Below are 12,355 nucleotides of genomic sequence, written 5' to 3'. Positions count from 1 at the left end.
TTCTGTTTCTTTCTTAAACCTTGACAGATAGGAGGTGTTGAGTTGGTGTCGAGAAGGTGTCGAGCTTTAAACTTCGACATATACAGCTATTGAGGAGGTGTCGAGGGGACAGAAATTTGCTCGATCGATCGACTAGGTGTCAAGGAGGTGTCGAGATTGCGATAAGAAAAAACTTGGCAGCTCGACAGATAACCAGGTGTCGAGCAGCTATCAAGTTTTAAAATTCAGCACTTTCTCACTTGATTTTTGGACAGACTTGCATAACTTTAACACTTGAACTTGAAACAAGGTTTCTTGAAGTATTAAACACATCCTAGATCTACCTAAATACAAGTAAAATGTGTTTTGTCAAAGAATTAGCCAATTACATAAAATAGTGACATATGTTCCTAACAAGTGAATCACATATGTCCTAACAATCTCCGTGACAAAACCACAACAAACGAATGAACATATGAGAGAAGTTATAAATCACTTAACTCATATTCACTTGTTGAATACAATAAAATATATCCTAACACAAACTCTTGAAAAACTTTACAAGAAGAGAGTTTATAGCAAGTAGACTTTGACAACCTATATTTCTGAAACACTTTAAACAAAACTCATTAAGGCATTTTTGTGTGAAACAGAAATAATAGATTACATACAAGTATATAAGAAACATGTGTATAAAGATAGAAAAGAAACAACACATGTAGAGGTAGGTGAATTAAACATACATCATCATAAATATATCAAAGATAAGCACAATGTATATAAACATGGTCACAAGACCGGTATACAAGAAGAAGGAAGTAAGCACTCTCCCTAACAAGATGAAACACATCTTCCCGTTACAGAGGCATGTATTTCTCTCCCTAACATGTAGAATCTTAAAAAGAAACCACATATTCTCCACAATTTCTCCCCCTTTTTGTCATGATTGACAAAAGGATAGGAAGCTAGAAAGCTTTACCCGAGAGACATAAAAATGATCAAGGAGGATCAAGGGGGCACAAGAAATCCATATAAATGTATGAATGTAATGAAATAAGATGTTATGGATGACAAGATAATAGAAGGATGCAAAACATGTGAAAAACAAATTTCTCAACAAAAAAAAATGTTATGCACATAGATCCCAAAACACACACATACACACTAAACAAGTCTAACCAATTTTATATTTAAAAAACAAGTCAAGACAGTTTAGTGAGCATACATTAACACATGTAAACCTTGTGATGACCAAATCACATTGTACCAGCACATGTATCAAGAGTAGCAAAGAATATTACGTTTTGTGTGTGAAAAACATTGCAAGATTACATAAGTGCATACATGTTATGATGATTTGAGAAATGAGAAAATCACTTTAACTCACACACAATCATAACTATTTGATGAGACTATTACCTTCGAGGTACATCCGATAACTCCTACATCTCCTAGAATACACGCTTGCAATCATATATAAAATATTTTGATCTTTTTGTTTTTTATTTTTCTTTGCATATTTTTCTTTTAAGCAAATCATGCATGAGCATATAAGAGATAGAAAAGAAATACCCAATTATGTTAAGCTATTAACATTCCAATTTTGCCATGCCGAAACACACAAATGTCATTCATGATTAGCGGGCAATAGTTGTGAGATGGTTATTTATTCCTTTCTCTTAGGATTTTTTAGTCATTCCCATAAAAAAGAGTGATACGAGTGTTAAGTACAAGAGATTACTTAATCTTACTCATCACAAATAAGAGCCACAAAACTCACTTGCTTAGTTATACATAGAGATGATCATCTAAATTACAAAAGATACAAAGTTTAAAAAACTTTATTTCAATAGTCATCCAAGGTACACAAGTACCAATGTACACAAACATACACTGTTTTTGTATTTTTCTGATTTTTCCTTTTTATTTTTATTTTGAAAACAAAACAAAATAAAAACAAAACAACCAAACAAAAACAAACAAACAACATGAAAGCATGAAAGAAAGATGCAGATGCATGAAAGCATGATTTCAAAAGCAGATAAGAAATCAAGCAAAAAGAGTCCAACTTTAGATAGAAAGAATTAAAGCAGAGGACAAACAGAAATGACAATTAAGTCTTAGGCTCTTTTCTCACCCATACAACACGAGTCTTTGGCTGTGAAGATGAAAATGCACGTGTCCTTTAAAATTCTCCTGAAAGTGAGTTAAAAAGCCCAAAGTTTTTAATAACTCTCCAAACAAAGGTGTAGGTCCCTGAGAGGGAGTCTGTGACCGTTTGGACAATTGCTTATGAAGATACAACTTAAAGCAATTAGGACAAATGTGTCCAGAAATACCACAATGGTGACAAACATGATATCTAACAAAGGATTTAGAATTAGCCAAAACAGTTTTGGATTTCATACCTTTATCACCTATCTTAAATTGTGGCACAAAGACAATCCTTGATCTAGAAGCCGTGGAAGAGGAGGGGTTGGAGGAAACAACATATCCTAAGCCAGTCTTATCAGAACTAGACTTTTAAGCACTCAATACCTCATCAAGCTTTGCACTAGACATCCTCTCTATTTGAGTTCTAGCTTGACTAAGCTCAACCTCGAGATTCTTGATCTTCTCTTCTAATGAGGTGTTCTCCATAACAAGAGTCTCAACTGACCTTGTAGTCTCATCTTGTTTGACTATAGATCAACTTTTTCAGTTTTTACCTCATTAAACTCTTTTCTACAAAGATGAGAAGTCTTCTTAGATTTTATAAATTCAGTGTATAGCTTATCATAGGCTTCCTGAATGGTCATCTTCTTGGGTACTTCATCATCAGAAGAATCCTCATTGTCATTAGCACTCTCCACAATCACCTTATCGGTTGAGATAGTAAAGGCCATAACGTGACTACATTCACCCATATACTCATTAGAAGAGTCATTCTCAGTATCACTCTAGGTAGTAACCAACCCTTTATCTTTTGACTCCTTGGTCTTTTCTTTCATGAGGTAGTTTGGGCACTCTATCCTCATATGACGAAAATCTTTGCACTCCTGGCATTGGATGTGGGGTTTCTCATTCTTGCCCTTCCTTGAGGATTTAGATTTCCTAAGAGGTTTGCCCTTATCCTTTTTCCTAAATTGAAGAAGCTTGATAATCTCATCAGTTATGAAAGTTAGATCCTCATCCTCATCTTCATCTTCACTTTCATCTTCATCTTTAGATTCCTCAATCTCTTACTCTATACCCTTAAGAGCCAAGTTTTTACTCTTTCCACCTTTTCCCATTGAGCCTAATCCCATCTCATAGGTTTGAAGGTTCCCTACAAGCTTAGTCAAAGGAAGTTGATCAATGTCCTTCACTTCCTTAATGGAAATGATCTTGGCATGAAATCTTTCGGGTAAGGACCTAAGGATTTTCCTAACAATTTTGGATTCCACAATAAATTCTCCAAGATTGAAAGCAGAATTCACAATATCCTTGAGTTTAGCATAGAACTCATCAAAGGTCCCATCCTCCTCCATCCTTATTTCTTCAAAACTACTAGTGAGTCTTTGAAACTTCACAGTCTTTATTGCCTTGGTACCTTCATAGGTGGTCCCAAGAATAGTCCATGCTTCCTTAGCAACTTCTATGGATAATATTTTCTTGAATTCCTCGTTGGTCACCCCACAAAACAAAGCATTCAAGGCTCTACTGTTGAAATTTGCCGCTATGATTGTTGCATCATTTCAATCCATCGGCGCTTCTTTTGGCTTAATCCAGTCAACTTCAATAGCTTGCCATACCTATTCACCTAGAGTCTGCAAAAAAACTTGCATACAAACTTTTCAGTATGTATAATTAGTTCCATCAAATAAAGGAGGAATCAAAAGAGATTGTCCACGATCCATGACAATAGGGGTCAAGGATCACACTCAATAAATTAATCCAATCAGAGTGTACCCACTTTGATACCATTTATTGGGAAATTTAGACCCCGGTTGATAGAATTAACAAGTTTTAAACCCAAGTTATTAACTAGATTTATTATGAATAAAACTTGTTAAAACAAACAAACATCAATATCATGTCAAAATCATGCAGCGGAAAAGTAAATAAGACAAGATATGATAACCCAAGAAAACCAATAAAACAAACTAGTTTCACAATAAAAAAACTAGGAGGAAACCTTCCCGAAAAGCAATTCACTATAGTAAAGAGAAGTTTCAGATCTTAATACAAAACCTTTGTCCCTAGACTCTTCATCCTCATAGATGAACTCACAGCAGAAACTTTCTACCGCTTCAGAATCTCTGAACTCTTCAATATATGAACGCCACCCTTTGATGCACGAATCCCATTATGTGACTAACCAATTGCGCGAATCCTAGTACGCGACTTAATCACCAACTAGAAGAAAATTGTTGGCTGCAAAGTTCTTCGCTTCATCAACAATGAAGATCAAGAAGCATTTGGTTACAAAATCCTAAGGCGCAAAGACGCAGTAGCTTCTTTCAGAGTGAATAAGGCATCGGTCACCTTTTGCATATGTTCTCCTTGTATTCTCTTATGTGACGGCTTCTAAAATAAGCCTTATATATGTCTAGGGTTAGGAGAAAAGAAGTCCCAAAGACACATTCACAAATTCCAAGAAAACAGATTAGAATTTCTGTTTCTTTTTTAAACCTCGACAGATAGGAGGTGTTGAGCAGGTGTCAAGCTTTAAACTTCAATAGATATAGCTATCGAGGAGATGTCAAGGGGACAAAAATTTTCTCGATCGATCGACCAGGTGTCGAGATTGCGATAAGAAAAAACTTGGAAGCTCGACAGATAGCCAGGTGTCGAGAAGGTGTCGAGCAGCTATCGAGTTTTAAAATTCAACACTTTCTCACTTGATTTTTGGATAGACTTGCATGACTATAACACTTGAACTTGAAACAAGGTTTCTTGAAGTATTAAACACATCCCAGATCTACCTAAATACAAGTAAAATACGTTTTGTCAAAGAATTAGTCAATTACATAAAATAATGATATATGTTCCTAACAAGTGAATCACATATATCCTAACAAAACATTTATATATGATTACTGTTTCAACTTAGAACCATTTGGATTAGGAATCGTACAAAGCTAGGAGGTGAATATTATTGCACCTAGTAATGTTATGCTAGATTTTGTAACCAAACACTCCTCAGCAAATTTTGGATCTTGAGCTACCAACATTATGTTGTCTCAGGGGTCTTAGCACCCGTGCAAGTGCAACCCTTGTGATTGAAAGACAAGTTGGCTTAAGCAAATATCCAAAGACTTTTGCATCCTTCACAAAATCTTCAGACATACACTTACAAAGCACCCAATCTCACAACAAAGCAATCTGAGTGATAAACACTCTCTCTCCACTCTTGTTTGCATGAATCTATTACTATCACTCATAATAAATCATACTGAATTTCACAACAAAATAATAAACAATAAGCACTCTTGTTTTCATGAACCTATTTCTCATAACAGCACAAGTCGGCAAGCCATAGAATAGGGTGCATGCCTATTATTGTTTTTTTTTCCTTAATAAAAAGGAATTTTTGGTGTATACTCATCGACTTTACGCTGCATGACGATAATAAATAATATCATGTATACCACCAAAACCTTATTATAGTTATCGCTCAAATCGTTCACCAAATGAAGCAATTTCAAAAACTTCTACGCTAGGTGGTGTGTGGCTAGTATTGTTAATCCAAAAACTCTTTAAGATCAGGGTGCTACAATCCAATAATACTTGGAATTGTATCTTTACAATGTGTACTACACATTATAGGGAATCGTTAAGCTGAGAAAACAGAGAAGTACTTTTGAGAAGGTACACTGGGAGGGAGTATGGGACCCCACAAAAGAATTCACTGGTTTGATTAGATAGATGGGGTGTGAGATTGATGACCCATTTGATCATCATCATGATCATGTGACAAATCCAACACATGATGATAGACCATTGGTGGTCCCTGAGTATATATATATATATATTTATATTTATATATATATTTATTAACGTGTTTAGTTTATTTTTTCATTCAAAAAACAACGTGTTTGTTTTCTTATAACTTCTGCGACATCATATTTTGTTACACAATCATATTTTACTACAAACATGATCAACATTAAAATAAAATAAACTCTCATACTATGTAATTTTTTTTTTTGTGTGCATATTAAGGTTTTTTATTTTAGCATATTAAGTAATGAGAAAGAGAATAAAGGTGTTCCACATGATTTGGATGATGTTTTTCAAACTGATTTACTTCATCTATAAATCTTATTTACCTTTAGCTAAAAAGAAAACAGAGAATAAAAAATGTAAAAATAAATGTTTAGCATTGGTTTTGGAAATTAAAACGTGACATCCTAATGTTCTTAATGAGGACTGATCAGAGAGAAGCTTGAAGTACTTTTGAGAACAAAGGATCACAACAATGCCACAAGCACAAGCATAAAAGAACGAGCATCTCCAATACACAAGGCAAACCCAAAATCCTTTCTATTTTATATAGTGAATTCCCAAAATTTAAGCTCCAATAGACTCTTTGTGTGAGGAATTTTTTTTTGATGATCTAAGCTAAGTGACTCTCTTGGTGTGGAGAGCACTGTAACTTCTCTAAATACACCTTTGAATTTAAATTATCTTGACCTTTCTCACACTAATAAAAAATCATTTTCTTGTTCACACACCCAATCCTCTTTATCTTAGGAAAACTATTACAAAAAATGATAATATCGGCTATAAAATGTATTTGAAAAAGTAGATAGGCAAAACAAAAAAGTGAATTTTTCTCTATAACTTTGGGAAAAAATACAGAGTTTGTTAGAAATACTCTTAACCATCTTAATAACCTAATTAGAGGTGGATAAAGCAAATAAAAAGAGTAGTCAAATCACAATAGTAAATTACCCATACAGTGAAGACTGCGCCTTGTGTTTCTTGTTTCTAATTTAAAGGAAAAGCTAGGAGCACAAGACCAAATGGGAATTGATTTACTAACTTTGAATGACATTGACAACATTATTCCTATTCCTCAAGCTATTTTGGATCTGTGTGTTAAGAGAAGGAAAGAAGTCCCTATGTATTCGCAAGGGTTATCACCTGTTGATGCAACTTGAGATGTTCAAACATTACAATTACGATTTCCTAAACTTTCAAAGGAAAACTCTTAAGGAAAGGGAATGTTACGAACTTCCATATCGTTATTACATGGAGATTGTGTGTGGGGGTTCTGTGGATTGCTACATACACGAGATGAAGTTCTAACCGTCACAAATTAGGAGTTAGGAGCATATTGAATAATGAATCGGTGGTTGAATTGAGTAGGATTAGGGAAATTTAAAAAAAATAAATAAATAAATCTCTGATTTTATTTCATTTTTCGAAGTGTCATCTATAAGCTACCATCTTAGTGCTCATTTGATTACTGCGTTTGCAATTTCAAATTGTGATTAACTATGATTAATGTGTTTGGTAAAATTTACAAATCATGCCTTTTGGATCTAATAATGTGATTTTTTTTTTTCTGTGTTTTATTGGACCAAGTGAGTAACAATAATGTAAGTTACAGTTGGCTCAACAAGTCTCTGATGGTTGTATAAAAGATCTGGGGTTCAATCTCCGCTGTGGGGCCCAATAATCTATGGGCCAGGCCCATTTGCTCGTGGAGAGTCCGAAGGCCCAAGCCGAGGAGAGCTATGGCCCAAGCCCGATAAACACGGAGCACAAAACTGTTTTGGAATACAGCCGAGGACAGTTCAGTCCTCGGCAGATCCAAAATACTACCGGAATAAAGGGGTAAAATTGGAATTGGACTGAACTTGAAAAGAGACCTAAAATATCTTGGGAAAGTTACCCTTATGACCCTTCCCAGATAAGACTCTGCATCTAGCAGAGCCGTATTCTCCAGCCTTATCAATCATCCCCCACAATTCTGGGATTAGACTGATGGGACAAGTATCAGTCTTGGAAATGTTGACCCTATACGTGGACGAAAGACAGTGGATGCAGGCTAGTATAAAAGGAAAAGTAAGTAATCTAGGGAGGGGGTTGGGAAAAATGGCCAAAAACCAGAGCCTCCCAGCCCACCTCCAGGAGAAAGACTCCAGGGGTGAAGGATAACTTAAACTTGTACGAACACCGCGAAAAACCCACCGCCTGTCGATCAAGGCCTAGCCTTCCAAACCCACGCTCTACAAATGATATTGTTAGGGCTTTTTCACGTGCGAACCCGACACTGTTGCGGTCTGCCACGAATCGCGTCCTCACAATTGGCGCCGTCTATGGGAAAGGCTTGTGTGTTGGTTTAGGAAGTGGGTCGATAGAGTTTCTTCGTTATTTCTAACCGTTGGTTATAGAGTTCTAGTATAAAGTTCTGCTAGGGACTACGTTTCTTGACTAGGGGCTTGGTTGAGGAGCTAACTCCCTTAAAGCCAAGGTCCCCCGTAAAGAGCAAACTAGGCACTTGGTAGCGTTAATCGTATGGATAAACTCTAGGGGCTTGGCTGATAAGCTAACTCTCTTAAAGCCAAGATCCCACACAAAGAGAAAACTAGGTTTTGGACAGAACCGGGGCATTGCATAGTCCACGGACTCAAGCCTCCGGGGAAACCAACTACCTGGATGTGGAAAACTAGGTTTTGGACAGAACCAGGGCATTGCATGGTCCACGGACTTAAGCCTATGGGGAAACCAACTGCCTGGATGAGGAAAACTAGGTTTTGGACAGAACCAGGGCATTGCATGGTCCACGGACTCAAGCCTATGGGGAAACCAACTGCCTGGATGAGGAAAACTAGGTTTTGGACAGAACCAGGGCATTGCATAGTCCACGGACTCAAGCCTATGGGAAAACCAACTACCTGGATGTGGAAAACTAGGTTTTGGACAGAACCAGGGCATTGCATAGTCCACGGACTCAAGCCTCTGGGGAAACCAACTACCTGGATGTGGAAAACTAGGTTTTAGACAGAATCAGGGCATTGCATGGTCCACGGACTCAAGCCTATGGGGAAACCAACTGCCTAGATGAGGAAAACTAGGTTTTGGACAGAATCAGGGCATTGCATAGTCCTCGGACTCAAGCCTATGGGGAAACCAACTACTTGGATGAGGAACCAACTATTTAAAAAAAAAACTATGGCCCATAAACCTCGAAATCCATCCGAAGAGAACTCCGCGTTAACAGATGGGTTAATACCTTGATTGCGCGGATTCCTCGGTCTACCCTCGGATCCCCAGTATCAAAGGGGTTGATGCGATACGGTGCAATATATTACCCAAAAGCACAACCAAAGTCCCTCGCTACTCGGCTACCCTCTCGGACGAATTACTTAGAGTTTATCGCTCTCGGACGTCGCTCTAGCATGCATCGCGCAGCACTCAGCGGTTATCCCGGTTAGTTCCAAGAGTTTAATTTATTGATGATTAACCTTGTTATGCTTGATAATATTTGTAAGTTTAAACTAGTAGGAATCTGTGTTAAGGCATTTTTCTGCCTGGAATATCGTTAAGGGCAAGCTTATATTTAATATTCATGCATAAAGTAGTTGTTACGGAGAAGAAAGATATGTATAGAGAAATAGACGCATATTTTATTAAGACAAAGGAACAGTACAGTGTACAATGAAAAGCTGAAACAAAGCCTACATTGAAGCTAACTACGTAAGTAACGAAAAATACAAGAGAGTGAAGATAAAGCCGAGGAGGAAGCACAGAGGAGAAGTTGGCTACTGCCTCGAGACCTTATTCCTCCTCAATGCTTTTGCACGCCCATAACTCAGGCAGCAAAAGAACCCAACTTAGGGCCTGCCCCGGTGAAGAAAAGGTGCAGGGGACCTGACCTCAGGCTAACATCATCTACAGAAAAGGTGCAGGGAGCCGGAAGTTGGGGAGCCCTTGCAAAAATTTGCCTACTACAAGGCAGACGGCGCTGATGGCGGAAATTCCTTCTTCTGACATACCAAAAATCTGGCATGACCAGAACCTGCTTCGGATTTTGACTAAAAGAGGGAGAAACACCCTTTCCCCTCTGTCGAACTGGAATATTCTCTTGAATTTGTGCCTCCTTTGCCCGTGCCTCACTATCTGGAGTCTCAGGAGGACACGGCGCCTTTGTGGCGGAGAGAGCCCTTTTGCCCCAACCCTCGCTTCGAACATGATGTACTAGGAGAGAAGATTGAAGGATTTGTGCGAAAGTAAAGCGACATTCTCTCCTATTTATTTAAGAGATAAGGTGGAGGCAATTAATTCACGCAGCGTCCCAAGGAACGCTACAGACAAAATGTCTCTGGCTCGATTTCCAACGTCGTCTGCAACCCTGAGGCTAAAGGAGTCTCGAGAAGGCGCACCTCGAACACTGGGACGCCAAAAAGTACCTCGTGATCAAAGACTACGGAAATACCTCTTAATTTGCGGGCCCAGTAAATTCGCAGCCCAGGCCCGTTCAGCATAGGAGCCCAGGGACAGAACCAAGGCCTTGCATGGTCCTCGGACCCAAGCCTATGGGGAAACCAAGTACAAAAAATTATAATTTTTACAAGTCTTGGACAGAACCAAGGCCTTGTATGGTCCTCGGACTCAAGCCTATGGGGAAACCAAGTACATAAAAAATTACAAGGTTTGGACAGAACCAAGGCCTTGCATGGTCCTCGGACCCAAGCCTATGGGGAAACCAAGTACAAAAAATTATAATTATTACAAGTTTTGGACAGAACCAAGGCCTTGCATGGTCCTCGGACCCAAGCCTATGGGGAAACCAAGTACAAAAAATTATAATTATTACAAGTTTTGGACAGAACCAAGGCCTTGCATGGTCCTCGGACCCAAGCCTATGGGGAAACCAAGTACAAAAAATTATAATTATTACAAGTTTTGGACAGAACCAAGGCCTTGCATGGTCCTCGGACTCAAGCCTATGGGGAAACCAAGTACATAAAAAATTACAAGTTTTGGACAGAACCAAGGCCTTGCATGGTCCTCGGACCCAAGCCTATGGGAAAACCAAGTACAAAAAATTATAATTATTACAAGTTTTGGACAGAACCAAGGCCTTGTATGGTCCTCGGACCCAAGCCAATGGGGAAACCAAATACTTTGATAAGAAAAGGTTTGAATTTCGTAAGATGGGTTACTTGATAAAAATGTCAGGTCACTTCATCCACGGCTTAAACACCATAAAAGGTTAAGGCCAATAAAGGTGTAAGGAAGGTGGTGGAACGCCCCAGCATTTAGTCGTATAAGAAGGCTGTTCATTTGGTGGGTGATATATCTTCAAATGGTTATTCCTCACACGGCATCAAACCTTCGTTTTTCTCCTCGGCTAGCATGGGGTAAGTATTACTTTTCACTGGTCGGCCTTATTGTGCCAAGCATTTCTATTAAAGTTATGGCGACATCTTTTTATTATCAAGTATTTTGGTCTTAGTCGTCATTGATTTAGATGCTATATTATGGTGCCGAGCAGCGTTTGTAAATTTAAAAAAAAAAAGGCATAGAGACAAAACATGCGAAATAAAATAACAACAATTTTTATTAATACGAAAAATTATTACAACGTACAAAGAGGGGCTCAAACGAGCCTATACAAAATGTGAACTGCCTAAGCAACAATTACATCCGTAGTACAGATAAGTAAACTGTCAGGCGTCTTTTAAACTCGTCTTCAAAGTCTCTACAATCTCCGCCTCAATACTGCTCATATTACGATAAGAACCTTCTTTGGAAAAAATGAAGGAGAAGGAAATAGTAAGGAAGAAATCAATGAAGAAGATGGAGGAGATGAATGAAGAAGATGGAGGACATGAGTAAAGAAGGAGGAGAAGAAGAGAGAAGAGATGAAAAGAAAGAAAAAGAAGCAAAAGAGGGAGAAGTGAAAGTACCAGGAAGGATCTGGTGCTGGGAAGACTAAGAAAGGGAGACGGAGGATAGCACCAGTGAAGGAAGAGAGGAAGAAGCAGGGGCACTTGGTCCCTGCCTCGATCCTGACTCCCAACACACTGGAGCCATATTAGGTATGCTCATGAGAGCGCGGTTAATACTGATGATGGGTGTTCTCGACTCAGTCACGCCGAAAGTTTGACGTGACGAGTCTCTGCTTCGGATTTTGGCTGAAAGGAAGGTAAGACGAATCTTAAGCCTCCGCCATCCTTGCCCTGACCGAGCCATTTCGAGCTTTACTAGAACATGACGCTTTGAGGAGGGGTGTGGTTTCTTCATTATTTGTTATGGCAAAGTGTATCACGATTTAGTATATAAACCAGTGGGTAAAATGAACCCTAAGGGAGGCCAAGTATTTCAAATCTCAGAAGGATGAAAAGGGATTCTTTACAAAAACAATAACCTCCTCCCTTCCTTCTTATACAGAGGG

This window comes from Quercus lobata, chromosome 6, assembly GCF_001633185.2.
Source record: "Quercus lobata isolate SW786 chromosome 6, ValleyOak3.0 Primary Assembly, whole genome shotgun sequence".
In the NCBI taxonomy this organism is placed as follows: Eukaryota; Viridiplantae; Streptophyta; class Magnoliopsida; order Fagales; family Fagaceae; genus Quercus; species Quercus lobata.
Note: the sequence above shows the minus strand (reverse complement) of the source record.